The sequence below is a fragment of the Canis aureus genome, chromosome 9 (assembly GCF_053574225.1).
Source record: "Canis aureus isolate CA01 chromosome 9, VMU_Caureus_v.1.0, whole genome shotgun sequence".
Classification (NCBI taxonomy): Eukaryota; Metazoa; Chordata; class Mammalia; order Carnivora; family Canidae; genus Canis; species Canis aureus.
Window position 1 is genome coordinate 32,545,508 of NC_135619.1, and position 14,433 is coordinate 32,559,940.

Sequence of the window (14,433 nt, forward strand, 5' to 3'; positions counted from 1 at the left end):
TTAATAATCCATTTTCTTTTTAATGGAGAAAGCACACAGACTAAAAATAGGAAATGGAGGGGTGCCTGGGTGACTCAGTTGGTTACGTGTCCTCCTTTGGCTAGGGTTGTGATGGGATCAAGCCCTGAGTTGGGCTTTCTGTTCAGCGGGGAGTTTGCTTCTCTCTCTCCCTGCAGCTCCCCCCGCTTGTGCTCTGTCAAATAAATAAATACAAATCTTAAAAAAAAAAAAAAGGAAATGGAAATGGATTAATAATCACACACGTGGGAGAAATTAAAAGAATTCTAAAAGTTGATTTTGCTCAGCTCTATGCAAATAAAAACAATTAAATACACAATATGGATGAATTTCTAGTGAAATATTAATTGCCAATATTGTCCCCAGAAGAGACAATCAAAACAGCAATTACTGAGACAAATGTTGAGACTTGTTAACCTCCTTACCGAGAGTAAACAACTAAATAATGCCCTGGTCACAGTTGATTTTACTAGTAAATTCTACCCACTTTGGGCAGCCCTGGTTGGCGCAGCGGTTTGGAGTCACCTGCAGCCTGGGGTGTGATTCTGGAGACCTGGGATCGAGTCTCACGTGGAGCCTGCTTCCCTCTGCCTGTGTCTCTGCCTCTTTCTCTCTGTGTCTATGAATAAATAAAATCTTTAATAAATAAATAAATAAATAAAATAAACAGGTATTTTGTGAATGTAGTTGGAGGGGCCCAGGGCAGGCTGCAACAGCATAGTGATTACTTTGAATTGAATCTATTTGGGAAACAAACAGGACAAGGACACTCAGAACTTCTTTTGTCTCCCTGAAAGCAGAAAACAAATCTCCCATATGAAAAATAGCCTCCCTGTACTCAGAGGTAAAAAGACATCCTTATCAACATAAATAGAGGAATAAAGTTGAGAATGCTATAAAATAAGCCTTGCTATTTTTTTCACTAATTCACTTTCTCAGGCTAAATTCTGCTTAGAATTTACTAATTAAAGCTCCCAAACTTACCTGTTTATTCCGCAAAAATCTATCATCCTTTGTCTAAAATGTATAAACACTGGGATGCCTGGGTGGTTCAGTGGTTGAGTGTTCGCCTTTGGCTCAGGGAATGGTTCTAGGGTCCTGAGATGGAGTCCCACGTTGGACTTCCCTGCATGGAGCCTGTTTCTTCCTCTGCCTGTGTCTCTGCCTTTCTTTCTGTGTGTCTCTCATGCATAAATAAAATCTTTTAAAAAATAAAAATAAAAAGTATAAAAATTGCCTGCCTTGGTCATTTCTTTGGGTCTCAATTTCATTATGGGGGCATCTGTTTGCATGTAACAAAATTTTGTTTTTTTCTTCTTTAATCTGTCTCGGGTAAATTTAATTCTTAGTCCAGCTAGAAGGCCTCGAGGATAGACAAAGAATTTTCCCTCACTGTTAAAGTCAATGGAATAGATTACAGAATCCAGAAATAGACTTGTGAAGAATTTTAGCACAACGAAAGTGGCATTTTAATTGAATAGGACAAGGATTGATTATTCAATACAAAAAGGCTGGACAGTTAATTGAGTGACTATGTAAAAAAACAAAACAAAACACAAATTCCTTCTATATCTCAAAATAAATTTGAGATCAACAGATTTAAATGGTAACAAATGAATCCCTGAGAGTACTAGAAAAAACCATGGAAACATTTTTATGAGTAAATTCTTTTTTTTTAAATTTTTATTTATTTATTCATGAGAGACAGAGAGAGAGAGGCAGAGACACAGGCAGAGGGAGAAGCAGGCTCCATGCAGGAAGCCCGATGTGGGACTCGATCCTAGACCCTGGGATCAGGCCCTGAGCCAAAGGCAGACGCTCAACCGCTAAGCCACCCAGGCATCCCTTATGAATAAATTCTTTGGAAGAATTTTGGGAGTTCTTTGGCGGAAGCAAGTATTTTAAAGATCTCAGAAGAAATGAGAGGTCTTAAAAAGCCAAATTTCCTGACCAAGAGTTTGAGATTGGGTTAGGTGAAACCTCTGAAATTCTCTCCTTAGAAGAAGGAGTGGGGAATTCCAAGTACTCCCCTTGTGCCTGCTTAGTGCTGTTGAGGTAATTAGTGTATTGGCTTATTTCACAATCTCACTGTGCAAGTCTTGAGTGGAGGGAGGAGGTATAGCCTAGATGTCAGCGGGATTACCTTCTCCTTTGAAATTAGCTGGAGCCTCTTGAATTCTCCCTTAAAGAAATCTGGGTAATTTATGTATTTTCCAATCCCCTTGGCATTTGGAAATTAATTTCATTTATCTACTGTTTTGCCTAACCCTGTGCTGTTAGTATTGTGCATTGCTTTGTCCCCAAGTGTGGAATAGCCCTCCTTCCCCTTATATTAACATTCATAAAAGGGATTTACGTATGGAGCAGACTTTACAGAAGTTTGCTTGGTTTCCCTTTCCCTTTGACACGCTGTTTGCATCTTTTCACCTTAAATTTACCAGGACTCTTGTGGCTCTTTATGTATTAACTCCGTTCTCTTTGCATGCAGAACTATTTTGATCTTTTCCAGGCTTGCCTTTGCATATCCCAAAACTCACGGGTATGTTTTGCAAAACAATGCTCATGAACCTCGAGCCTGCCAGTGGTAGTAGTGCTAGCAAAGACTTTTCTTTTTGGCCTCTATGTGAAGTAGGGGGCTGATATTTCTACTGTTGTCCTTAGAAGGCAGAAGTGGCTGCAGTTTTGATCTTACATAATCTGCTTTTTCTTCCTCATAAAATGGACCAGATTTCATAGCCATCAGAGTTACATTTGCTCCTTTGACTAACATTAATCACTACATAAAAGAAACATTCCAAAGGTAAAACAATACAAAATGACAAACTCATTTATGGAGTTCCTAGGTCCTGTGAGAAAGTGCTCAAAGTCCCATTAAGCATATTTGAATACTATTCCTAAAATGTTTAGACCATTCAAAAGGCAGGATTCATGGGCAAGCATTATGATTTTTAAAGTTACTGGTTATTTGGCTGACTTGAAGCTACGTCAGGGCCATCAGTTACTGAAACTCTTTCAGAACACTGAGACAGATAGTTAAATTGTCCTTTTAAGAGATTCTGACCCTTTATTCCTCTAAATGTCTGGGTAAGACATTTCTTTCCTGTTTCTTACATTCTAAATCTTCCAGTGTCCACCTCTGGAATAATAATCTTACTTATATTGTTCAACACTCTGAACAGAATAAGAAGCATTTATATTCTGTGGTGTTTAGACTGTGGTATATAAATTTATCAGAGGTTATTTTTCATATTATTTTATTTCTGCTATCAGTGTTATATTGTTTGTTGTTTCTTAAAAAATAAAAAGCCCCAGATTTTCGGGTCAGTAATTTATGGGCACAATTTTAAAAAGTCGAAAGACACAAATGACTATATATAACTAAAAGTGAGTCTCTTCCGCTCTGTCCCTCACTAATTCTCTTTTGCAGAGAAAACCACTAGGATTAGTTTCCTTTCTGAAAGATATACTATCTCCCTTCCCCCAAGTATACATTCTATACACTCTACATTCCACATTCTATACATACTGCTCTGCATTTTGGTCTTCACTTAACCTTACAGCTTAGGAATTGTTCCATATCTGCACAAACAGGATTGTCTTATCTTTATCTTTAAGCTGCACATCATTCCACTTTATGAAGGTATCATCATTCATTTAGCTAATGTGTCAATGGACACTTACATTGCTTCTAATTTTTAGTTCTCATTAACATTTCTGCCATCAATTACCTTATATGTAGGTCATTTTGCATATAAGAGAATATTTGAAGGGTAAATTAGTAAAAGCAAGGGTAAATATTCTCAATTTTGATAGCTATTGCCAATTGCCCTCCAAAGGGGTCATGTCTATTCATGTTTCCACTAGCAAATGTTTGAAAATACCTGTTTGCTACTGACCTGACCATTAGAGCATGTTTTTTTTTTTTTTCTGTCAATCTTATAGATGAAAAGTGTTAACTTTTAGACTCTTCTCACTGAATGATTCAAAATGCCTTCTTTATCATATACTAAATTTTTCTGATGCATTTCTGGGCTTTCTGGTTTATTCCATTGGCCTCTCTTGTCTCTTCATATGCTATTACTACAGTTTTTAAAAAATATTTTATTTATTTATTCATGAGAGACACAGAGAGAGGGAGAGGCAGAGACACAGGCAGAGGGAGAAGCAGGCTCCATGCAGGGAGCCTGATATGGGACTCGATCCCAGGTCTCCAGGATCACACCCTGGGCTGAAGGCAGCGCTAAACCACTGAGCCACCCAGGTGGCCCTACAGTTTTTTGTTTTTTTTTTTTAAAGATTTTATTTATTTATTCATGAGAGACACAGAGAGAGGCAGAGGGAGAAGCAGGCTCCATGCAGGGAGCCCCATGTGGGACTTGATCCTGGGACCCCAGGATCATGCCCTGAACCAAAGGCAGACACTCAACCGCTGAGCCACCCTGGCATCCCCATCCCTACAGTTTTGATCACAGTAGCTTTATATCATGTTTTACTTTATAGTAGATCTAGTCACCTTTATTGCTCTTCTTTTCCCTAAGAAATTTCCTGGCTGTTTTTTTTTTTTTTCCTACATGAATTTGAAAAATTGTTTTGCTTAAAAAAAAAAAATCCTGCTGCATTTTTGAGATTGTATTACATTAATTTATTTAGAGACACTACTACTTTTTAAAGTTTATCATTGCAGGCTTACCATTTCTTACCAGTATCTTTTGGGTTATGTCTTCCTGATGCTCATAACCATGTCTTACATAAAATATTTTCTTATTAATTCTTCATAGCATTTTTGAAAATAGCAGGGAAGATAGAAGATAAAGAGATTAGCCTAGGATTACATATGATAAAGAGCCTTAATACAGTGTTTTATCTACTATTTGATAATGCCTCACCAGTAGATTTTACACAAATTCAAAAACAAAACAAACTTTTCTACCAAGGATTAAATTTTCCTGTTGCAAAAAAAACCAGCAATGTGCAAGAACAATTCTGCAATATATTTCTGTGTGATGATCTGTGGCCAAGCACAGAATGCATTCCTATCATGGAGTAACAATTTCAAAAGAATTTTGAAACCAGAGTTGGCTTGGATGCTATACAATGACACCCAGGATGTTGGCCTACTTCCCAGATTTCCCCTTTTTGGTTTTCTAGCAAGTTGGTTGTGCCTGGGAATTTGCTGAATATGGTACTTGGATCCGTGACTTCCTGAATGTGACACTAGGATCAATGGCATTTGTCTGCCCAAGGGTTTTTGGAGTATAATTTTTAGACATACTGCAGTTGTAAATAAGTCCTTTATTGAACCGGTGCTCAGTTGCAAGGGTGTAGATAGGAAGGGCAATGTATGAATTGATTATAGAAGGCAAAGATCTTGAGAGATGTTCTCTTGTGAATATTGAGTTACATACCTGGGCATACTGGTGTTCCAGCTGGAGGATCTTCAAGTCCTTAAATAAATATTTAATGGATTTAAAAGCTGTCTTTCATGCCACATTTGACAAATAGCCACTTACTAAAGGTCAGGCAAGACTTGATAAATAGTTGATTATCTGCAGCACCTCCTACCATCACCCTGGCTCAGTTAACATGCAGAGAGCTGACAAAGGGCTTGCATGGGTTACTGAATTACTTAGGACACACAAGCATGTGTTGACATATATCTGAGTATATTTTTGGATTACATTTCCAAAACAATTACCGTTTTCATCATTTTGTTTCAGTCAGCACTATTCTCCTCAATGCCATGTATAATTATGAGCTGACTTATGTAAAATATTTTAAAAATGTATAGTAGTATGATATACGTACCTAGATAACGTCTGAGATTATTTGCCACCACGTACATGAGAACATTCTTTGGCTTGGCTCTCTAAAACAAAAAGACTACTGTGTTCTAAACTAGAATGTTATGCAAGAATCTGAATAGCATAGTTTACTGAATGCTCAGCCTGTTTAGTGACATACCAAAGAGTAGGACAAAGGCTAAAAGCAAAAACATGGGGCAAGTTTTAAGCAATGAACTTAAAGGTATATGGATGGTGAAATATTTAATTATCAAGGCCTCAGAGACCAGGTTGTAAAATCTAGCTAATGAAAGTATAAAGATGAATTATTAATGAGATAGCTGTTTAATTAGATGATTCATTGGTTTGTTAAGCCATAAGAGTATTGCCAAAATCACAAGATTAGACCTCTCCTAACAGAGAATGGAGATGGTGGGATGATGTCATATACTACTTGCCTTTTATTTCCACTATCATGACAACACCTTAGGCTATACATATGAGCTATTTAGATATGAGAAATCAATAAAAGGTGAGGCAAAATGGGCAGCAAAAGGAAATTGTTGTGAATTAGGCATATGAAGTTAGGAAAACATTTACAAATCTAGGAAAATACATAATACAATCTCATGATTATTCTTAGTTTAATAGAATTTGTCTCAACCAAGTCATATGAGGAAGGCTTTTACAAACATGACTTTGCTCCTGTATCTTGAAATCTGCCTTAAGTATTATTAAATTCTGTGTAAAGGCATCTTTATAGGACTCAACAAATCTCAGGTCAGTGGAAATCTGAGTCTGTCAAGCCTCTCAGAGAAATGTAAAACATGACTTAAACTTGAGGAATACTTTTTTTTTTAAGATTTTATTTTTAAGTAATCTCTACACCCAACATGGAACTTGAACTCATAACTCCAAGATCAAGAGTTGGATGCTCTTTTGACCAAGCCAGCCAGGTGCCCCTCTAGTTCCTTTTATTTTTAATTTTTATTATTAAATATTTTATTTGAGAAAGAGAATGAGCACGAGCAAGGGGAGGGGCTGAGGGAGAGGGAGCAGCAGACTCCTCACTGAGCAGGGAGCCTGGATTCCAGGACCCCGAAATCAGGACCTGAGGTGAAGGCAGACACCTAACTGATTGAGCCCCCAGACACTCCTCTCTAGTTCCTTTTAATGACAATTTTTCATTAAGGATTTATGGACTTCTTAGGGACCTCTGCACAGCTAAGAACCTGAGTGCTGATACATAGATAGGTAGGTAGGTAGGGTGGGTAGGTAGGTAGATGGATAGATAGACAGACAGACAGATAGATAGATAACATTATTCACTACAGAGAGTAAGAAACATTCAAGGGTAAAACAAAACAACAGAATCATTATGGAGTTCTTAGGTCCTGTGAGAGGAAGTGCTTAATCTAAATCTTGTTGAACAAGATTGTTGATATGTATCCTGTATAACTGTCTGAAAGATTTCAGGGTCTGAATTCTGGAAAAGACTTAATACCATTAAAAATGTAGCTCCAGGATGATTGTGATAGATTATAATACAGGTTATTTTCAGCTTTCTTAAACCTGGAGTATCTAGATTGACCATTCACAGGATGATTTTATTTCTAGGTGAGAATATTTAGCTGTTGTATGTATTGAAAGTAGTTAAGGTTATATTCACTGAGGAACCCACTGGTCAAGACATCAGCCTTCCTACTTACAGCCTGGAGGAAGGCAAAGTAGGATGTGATCCCCAGGTTTATTTTTCTAGTGAAATATGGGCTTTTCTATCCCACTTGCAAGCACTGTGGTTATTTTTACCAGTAATTGAGACCACAAGCAGGGGAATAAGTTAGAATTTTGACTGAGTCATGATTCCCAGGCCTCTTCCTATAGATATTTATGTGGAGTCTGGTTCTGAGGCTACCTGGAATGTTCTCCCACACATCATGCTGGGCAAGGCAGTAGAACACAGGTTTAAACATCCCCACAACGCAGCTCCACCATCACCTTGTGGCTGTGTGACCAGGGTCTGGTTACCTAAACCTTTGTGTCTTGGTTTCCTTGTGGAAAAAGAAGTCTTAACAACAGCAGTTACCTCATAGAGGTATTGTGAACATTAAATGAGGGAATATATCTAGAGCATCTAGAAAGGTGCCAGGTAGATAATGATAATGATTTTATATAAAAGCCACTCAAGGGAAGATTTAATAAATTTGGCAAGCTGTAAGCTTCCACACCCCCGGATATAGGCATATCCTTAAATCTTTTTACAATTGAGTGGGGGAAATGAGCAGAGAAAACTTTGAAACAGGAGGTAACTGCAAGTTTTTACAACCACAGATCTAGATGAGAAAAATTCCCAGGCTTTCATGCATCAGAAACATGTAATCTCCAATTTGGCATTACTATGAGGCACCAGCTCAGACAGCACCCAAACAAGGTGCCCCAGTTGTCCCCACTGCCTGAGAACTTTCTGCTGTCACTACCTGTGGGAATAGACCCCTTCTCTGTGCAGTGGTATCCTTTACCCACAGAAGGCATCTTTAGTACATGTGCTCATTAGAGGCATTTAAACATAGGTACGTGGGGTACCTGGGTGGCTCAGTCTGTTAAGCGTCTGCATTCAGCTCAGGTCATGATCCTAGGGTCCTGGGAACCAGCCCCTTGGCTGAGGGTGGTGGTGGTCCCTGCTCAGTGGGGAGCCTGCTTCTCCCTCTCCCTCTGCCGCTCCCCCGCTTTCTGTCAAATAAATAAAATCTTTAAAAAACCAACAACATAGTAACAAACCTTAGCTCCCTAAAAAGTTATAGCTCCAAAGAGTTATTTCAAGCTTGTAGTACACTCTCTTCTTTATAAACACTAAAGCAGAATATTCTAGTCTCTCACAAAAACAGATTAACTGACCAACTACCATTTCTCACAAACTCCCTCTTCTTTGTTTTCCCTTCCACTATGTTTCAGTTGCTCTGGGGATAAATTCTAAAGTACTGTCTGGTATAGAGAGAAACAGTCTGCAGCTAGAAGAAACTGGGAAAGCACTAGAGATTTTTCTCTCCTTACCATGAATTCAGTGATTACTGACTTCAAAATAAAAAAACCAAACACATTCCAAGGTGAGGGGATGGCAGGTACAAAGGTTGAAAGATATGAAAGATATGTCTCTCTATCTCATGAATAAATAAATAAAAATCTTAAAAAAAAAAGATGAACACGCACTGTCAGTTTTAGGGTAGAGCATATGGTGAGAAGGAAATAGTTCTTGGTCTCTGAGGGAAAACTGTTACTGAGTTACCAAGGGGCACAATTTGGGGAATGCCTGTAATTTTACCTAGCTGGCCATTTTCATTTGACACAGGTTAATACAACCATCTTTTAAAATAGTATGCTCAAGTTCTATTTTCTTTTTTTTTTTTTTTTTTTTAAGATTTTATTTATTTATTCATGAGAGATAGAGAGAGAGAGAGAGAGAGGCAGAGACACAGGCAGAGGGAGAAGCAGGCTCCATGCAGGGAGCCCGACGCGGGACCTGATCCCTGGTCTCCAGGATTGTGCCCTGGGCTGAAGGCGGCGCTAAACCACTGAGCCACCAGGGCTGCCCTCAAGTTCTATTTTCAACTTCATCCTGACATATACTTCCCATACTTCTGCTACACTAAGAGCTCTTTGTTTTGTTTTCTTTGGTTGTGGAAAAAGCAAAGTCCTTTTGGTCTGAGGCTCTTGGTTCCAGGTAGGGTTTGCCTTTCTTCAAGGCTTTTCCCAATTCAGCAATTCCCATGAATTTTGGTCAAATAATTTTCCTATTAGAATGTCAACTCCATGAAGGCATGAATTTTCATATTTTAAAATTCACTGTTATTCCGAGTTCTTAGAACAGAGCATGATACATAGTACCAATCTAGACATAATTCAAAACATTTAAGCACCTATGAGGTGGTGTCCTATGGAGCATCCAATGATGATTAAGGTATGCTCTTTACCTTTAAAGACCCTGCAAATGAGGAAAAGAGATGTGTCATCAAACCCCAAATTGAGGCAGAATGAAACCAGTGCAACTATTGAGGTATAAATTTTTTTTTTTTTATGATAGTCACACAGAGAGAGAGAGGTGCAGAGACACAGGCAGAGGGAGAAGCAGGCTCCATGCACCGGGAGCCCGACGTGGGATTCGATCCCGGGTCTCCAGGATCGCGCCCTGGGCCAAAGGCAGGCGCCAAACCGCTGCGCCACCCAGGGATCCCAAGGTATACATTTGTTAATGGAGGATGCTACGGACTGAACATGTCTCTCCCCCAAACGTATATACTGAGACCTAATCCCCAGTGTGATAGAGTTTAGAGATGGGGCCTTTGGGAAGAAGTTAGGTCATAGGGTGGAGCCCTCACCAACGGGATTAGTGCCCTTACAAAAGAGATCCTAGAGAGCCCTTGCACCTTCTGCCATGTGAAGGTAACAGAGAGAAGACAGCCGTCAATGAGGAAGCAGGCCGTCACTAGACGCTGAATCTCCTGGTGATCACGAGTGTGGACTTCTAGCTTCCAGAACTGCGAGAAATGTTTATAAGGCATGTGTTATGTTATTTTTGCTATAGCAGCCCCAAAGACTAAGACATGGTACTCACGTGCAGTAATTAATTTCAAAAAGAGGACTGTGGAAAGGCTTCACAAGACATTGTTCTCAAAGACAGAATTTCCATTAAGGATGTAGAGGTTATTTTTGGTCAAATGATTATTAGTTTGTACTCTTCTGTTTCCAAGGGCCAGAAACCCATCTCAAAATAGCTTACATAAATACAAGGAAAGTGTAACTGGGAAATCTGGGGGTGGCACTTGCTTCAGCTCTCCCAGAACTCTTGACCCTGTTCATGTGTGTATGCTTCCTTTTCTCCCATAGCAGATATACATAATCCATGTTGCAGAGGAAAGGGTGGTTTGGCCACAGCTAGCACTATGCTCATATCACACTGGATTGTATTTATTATTTTTTTTTAAATTTTTATTTATTTATGATAGTCACAGAGAGAGAAAGAGAGGCAGAGACACAGGTGGAGAGAGAAGCAGGCTCCATGCACCGGGAGCCTGATGTGGGAATCGATCCTGGGTCTCCAGGATCGCGCCCTGGGCCAAAGGCAGGCGCCAAACCGCTGCGCCACCCAGGGATTCCTGGATTGTATTTAATAGCCATAGAAGGCTATCTGTATTTCAGGGCCAGCAAAGAAGATCCCATGGAAAGGCTCTGCTCTGTCTAAACCCAAACTAGTTTGGGTCACATGCCTATCAATAGGCTAATCACCATAGCTTGTGGAGTGGGAAGTTTACCCATCACCTGGCCATGGAATAGACAGTGCTAATATGGAGCTCTGTTAATAGACACTCATACAAAGCAGAAAATAATTTTAACAGAGGTAGGAAATGTTGCAAGACTTTTGTAGGATTGGCAGCTCTATTAGAACTGTATAAAGTGGGCAGGGCTAGGCAGTATTTCATAAGAAGTTGGAGAAGAGAGGACCCCAAAAGAGAAGAACTAAGGTGTTGGACAAAAACAGCAGGTAACCACTACAATAACTAAAATGCATGCACTCATAGGCAAAAGGGATGCAGTTTGCTGTGAGAGAAATTTGATTGCCAAAGATAGGCAGTGGGAGCTTAGGCAGGAGTTAGGTTGGGCTAGGTCATGGAGAGCCTCCACTGATAAACGGGAGTTGTCAAATGGCTTAATTGAAGCAGTGCTGTGATCAGACCTAGGTTGTTCTACTCCCCATCTCTCAGAAACATAACCCCTGGGCTAACTTTTCTGGAATGGCTAAGCTGTCAGACTTGACCATGCACCAAGTTTCTTCTTCCAGTCCCATTTGCTTTTTCTTTCTCCAGTCCACACACTGTCTCAGCTCAATTCTGGATGTAGCCTGACATCCTGGCCACTTGTTTCTCAATCTAAGGTCAACACCCCATTAGGGAATTGCTTTTGCCCAGCACCAACATTTCTGGATTCTTACAAAATACATCTAAAATCCTAATTCTCAGTCATTCTGGCACCAACCAAAGTAGGGGTGTGGGGATAGGAAATGGAAATGTACTACCAGTTGGTTGTTAATCTGCATGGGTTACTGGGGTTAATTAGAAAATTATCACTTATCACATATTCAGATTAGCTTGAAAGCCTGAGAACTATGGTCATCTTTTGAACCCTCGACTGATCAGCTATAAATGGATTATGCTGTACAAGACCTGAATGTGCCAATCTTTATCTATACATGTTTTTGAAGGAGCCAGTGTGCCCTTGTGGCCACCAACCTCCCCAGTAGGAGGTGGTATTATGGCCATAGCTCATGAATGTGTAGATTTTAGTATCTTTCACTCTTCATAAACTTTTGGGGAAGATTACCATAAACTATATAGGATCAGGAGAATTATGTTCCTAAGAATGCTTAGAATAGCCTACTCTTTCAGGTTGTTACTCTAGGGCATAGTTACTTGCTCCTGGTGAATGAGAGAATGGATCCATTCAGTTAGAGAAACATTGTATAATCCAGGAGAAAACTACATTTACATCTCACTTTCCTGAAATTATTAAATGTACATCCACTAGCTCCAACTGAGAAAAATAAAAATTGAACAATTCTAAAATGATAGTTTGTCACCTAAGTGAATCACTGCAGAGATAAAAGAGGAATAATGCTTCAGTAAAAACTGAAGTTTCTGAGAAAATTAACCTTGAAATGAGAGGAAAGAATGGAAAAAGAAAAAGGCTACCTTCTAAGAGCTGGACTGTCAGGGAGGGTGGGTGAATATTAGAAGATGTCATGGAAGCTGAAGGGTCTCGGGAAAGGCACAGTGCCAGCTGCTTCTGAGAAATGTACCTAATGGCAAAAAGCAAAAAGCTCTCCAGACTTTTACTGGCAGAGTTTGGATTTATTATGACAGCCTTGGAACCAAAAATGGTTATAGTTTTCTATGACAAACTTCACAGGGAATCAAAGATTTTCAGAGATCAAGCAGAGAAGGTGTGTGTGGGTATAGTCAAGGGAAGGTATGAATGATGCTCATATATTCCATGTTTTCCAGGAGAAAGCATTAAAGGTGAAGTGTTAATACACTTGTTTTTCATCTTATTCCAACAGAAGACCAGATGTAATCTTTTTAAAGAGTGACTTCCCAATGTATTCAGATAACTGTAGGGTGGGGAGGAAGCAAGTTGCACTCTGTTACAAATAAATGAAAAACCATAAGGTGACAGACAATATTAAGCACACTCCCACCCTTATTCAAACACAAAGGCAGAGGAAAAGTTCATGCTATCTGCCAAGAAATTATTTTTGGAGGGAAACAAGCAGATACACACATCAGCAATAGGAGCAGCAGCAAAAATTCTTCTGTTCTCCAAAATACTTAAATTGAAAAAACTTCGATTAGTTAACCTCTGTTGGAATAGTTTTAGAAGGGACCTGCTTGTCATGAATTGATAAAAAGCCAACATACAAACACTAAGGAAGGGAGTGAAGGGAATATCGAACATTATTGAACACTGTGCAACTTCCCTACCAAGTTTGCATTTGTCACCAGAATGGAAAACTAATAAAATGTTTCTGGTGTAGCTTTAAAAAATTTTTTTCATTCTTTTTTCTTTTTCTTGAGTATGTTGAGTCTAAGACGAGAGGCCCTCTGTCCCCACCCAGCAGGGCACTCTTTCTTGAGGGCCTTGGAAACAAAGGAAACCAACTGGGGAACTCAGGGCAGGAGCCATTTGTGGAGAGCTTGCAGCCCATAAAACATCAGGCTACACAAGAGGGCTATAGGTGGGGCGAGGAGGATGCACAACAAGGAAGAGGGGCAGTTTCTGCCCTTTAGGAGTTCCAGATCTACTAGGGGAAGGAAACAGACCACAGTGTGGCCTAAGATGTCACTGGGAAGGGGTTGGGGGTGGGGACTAGGTTCTAGTTCTGACTCTGTCATTGGCTGGCCATGTGATCTTACAGAGTAGGAGTGGTCACTTGTCAAATGAAGAGATTGCATGAAGGTGCAGATCTCTGTAAAATGGAGTAATTAAATTAAATGTGATCAGGATTTCTCTAAGTATATTCCAAAACAAAAAAACAAAAACAAACCTGGTTAAATAAATTTGGAAAAACTGCCCTTCCCTGACCCAACCCCCACAGTAGCAGATAGGTTCTTAATACCTTTAGTGTATCACAGGCTCCAAAGTCCGGCTGTAAAGGATTCTTTTAATTTGGCATTTCCCAAACTTATTTTCTGAAAAAAAAAGTCTGCTGATATTTGCAAAACATGCTTTGGAAAATGTTGATCTATTCACCCTCACCCCTCCCAGCTTTAGAATTCTACTACTGCTAGTGGTTATCTTTCCTTAGGGGCTTGTCACTTCCCTTCTCTGCACTGTGCAGTCAGGCCTTTCATTGAACCTCTTGGGCTGAACCTAACATGCTGCCTCTGGCTTTACTTTTCTTGACTCTATGCTATTTAAATGTTCACATGAAACTAAAAGAGTTGGAGCAGTTGACCTCTAAAATCTGTATAAATCCTGAGATTTTAGGATTCTTTGAATATTATCACAGCCACTGAAGACTGAAGCAGGATGTATATAACTGAGGCTGTTCCCATCACAGCACTAACATTTACTAAACGAGAACTTT

The 14,433-nt window shown here is 39.5% G+C and overlaps 1 long non-coding RNA gene across 1 annotated transcript; it reads right to left on the minus strand.

Annotated features, from left to right (window-relative positions):
- On the minus strand, window positions 1-13,216 carry LOC144320603 (uncharacterized). The gene is made up of 4 exons (XR_013386214.1): window positions 5,824-13,216; window positions 5,424-5,462; window positions 4,709-4,788; window positions 1-216 (listed from the first exon to the last, which is right to left on the minus strand). It is a non-coding gene; the product is annotated as an uncharacterized LOC144320603 (long non-coding RNA).
- Between the last annotated feature and the right edge of the window lie 1,217 nt (window positions 13,217-14,433).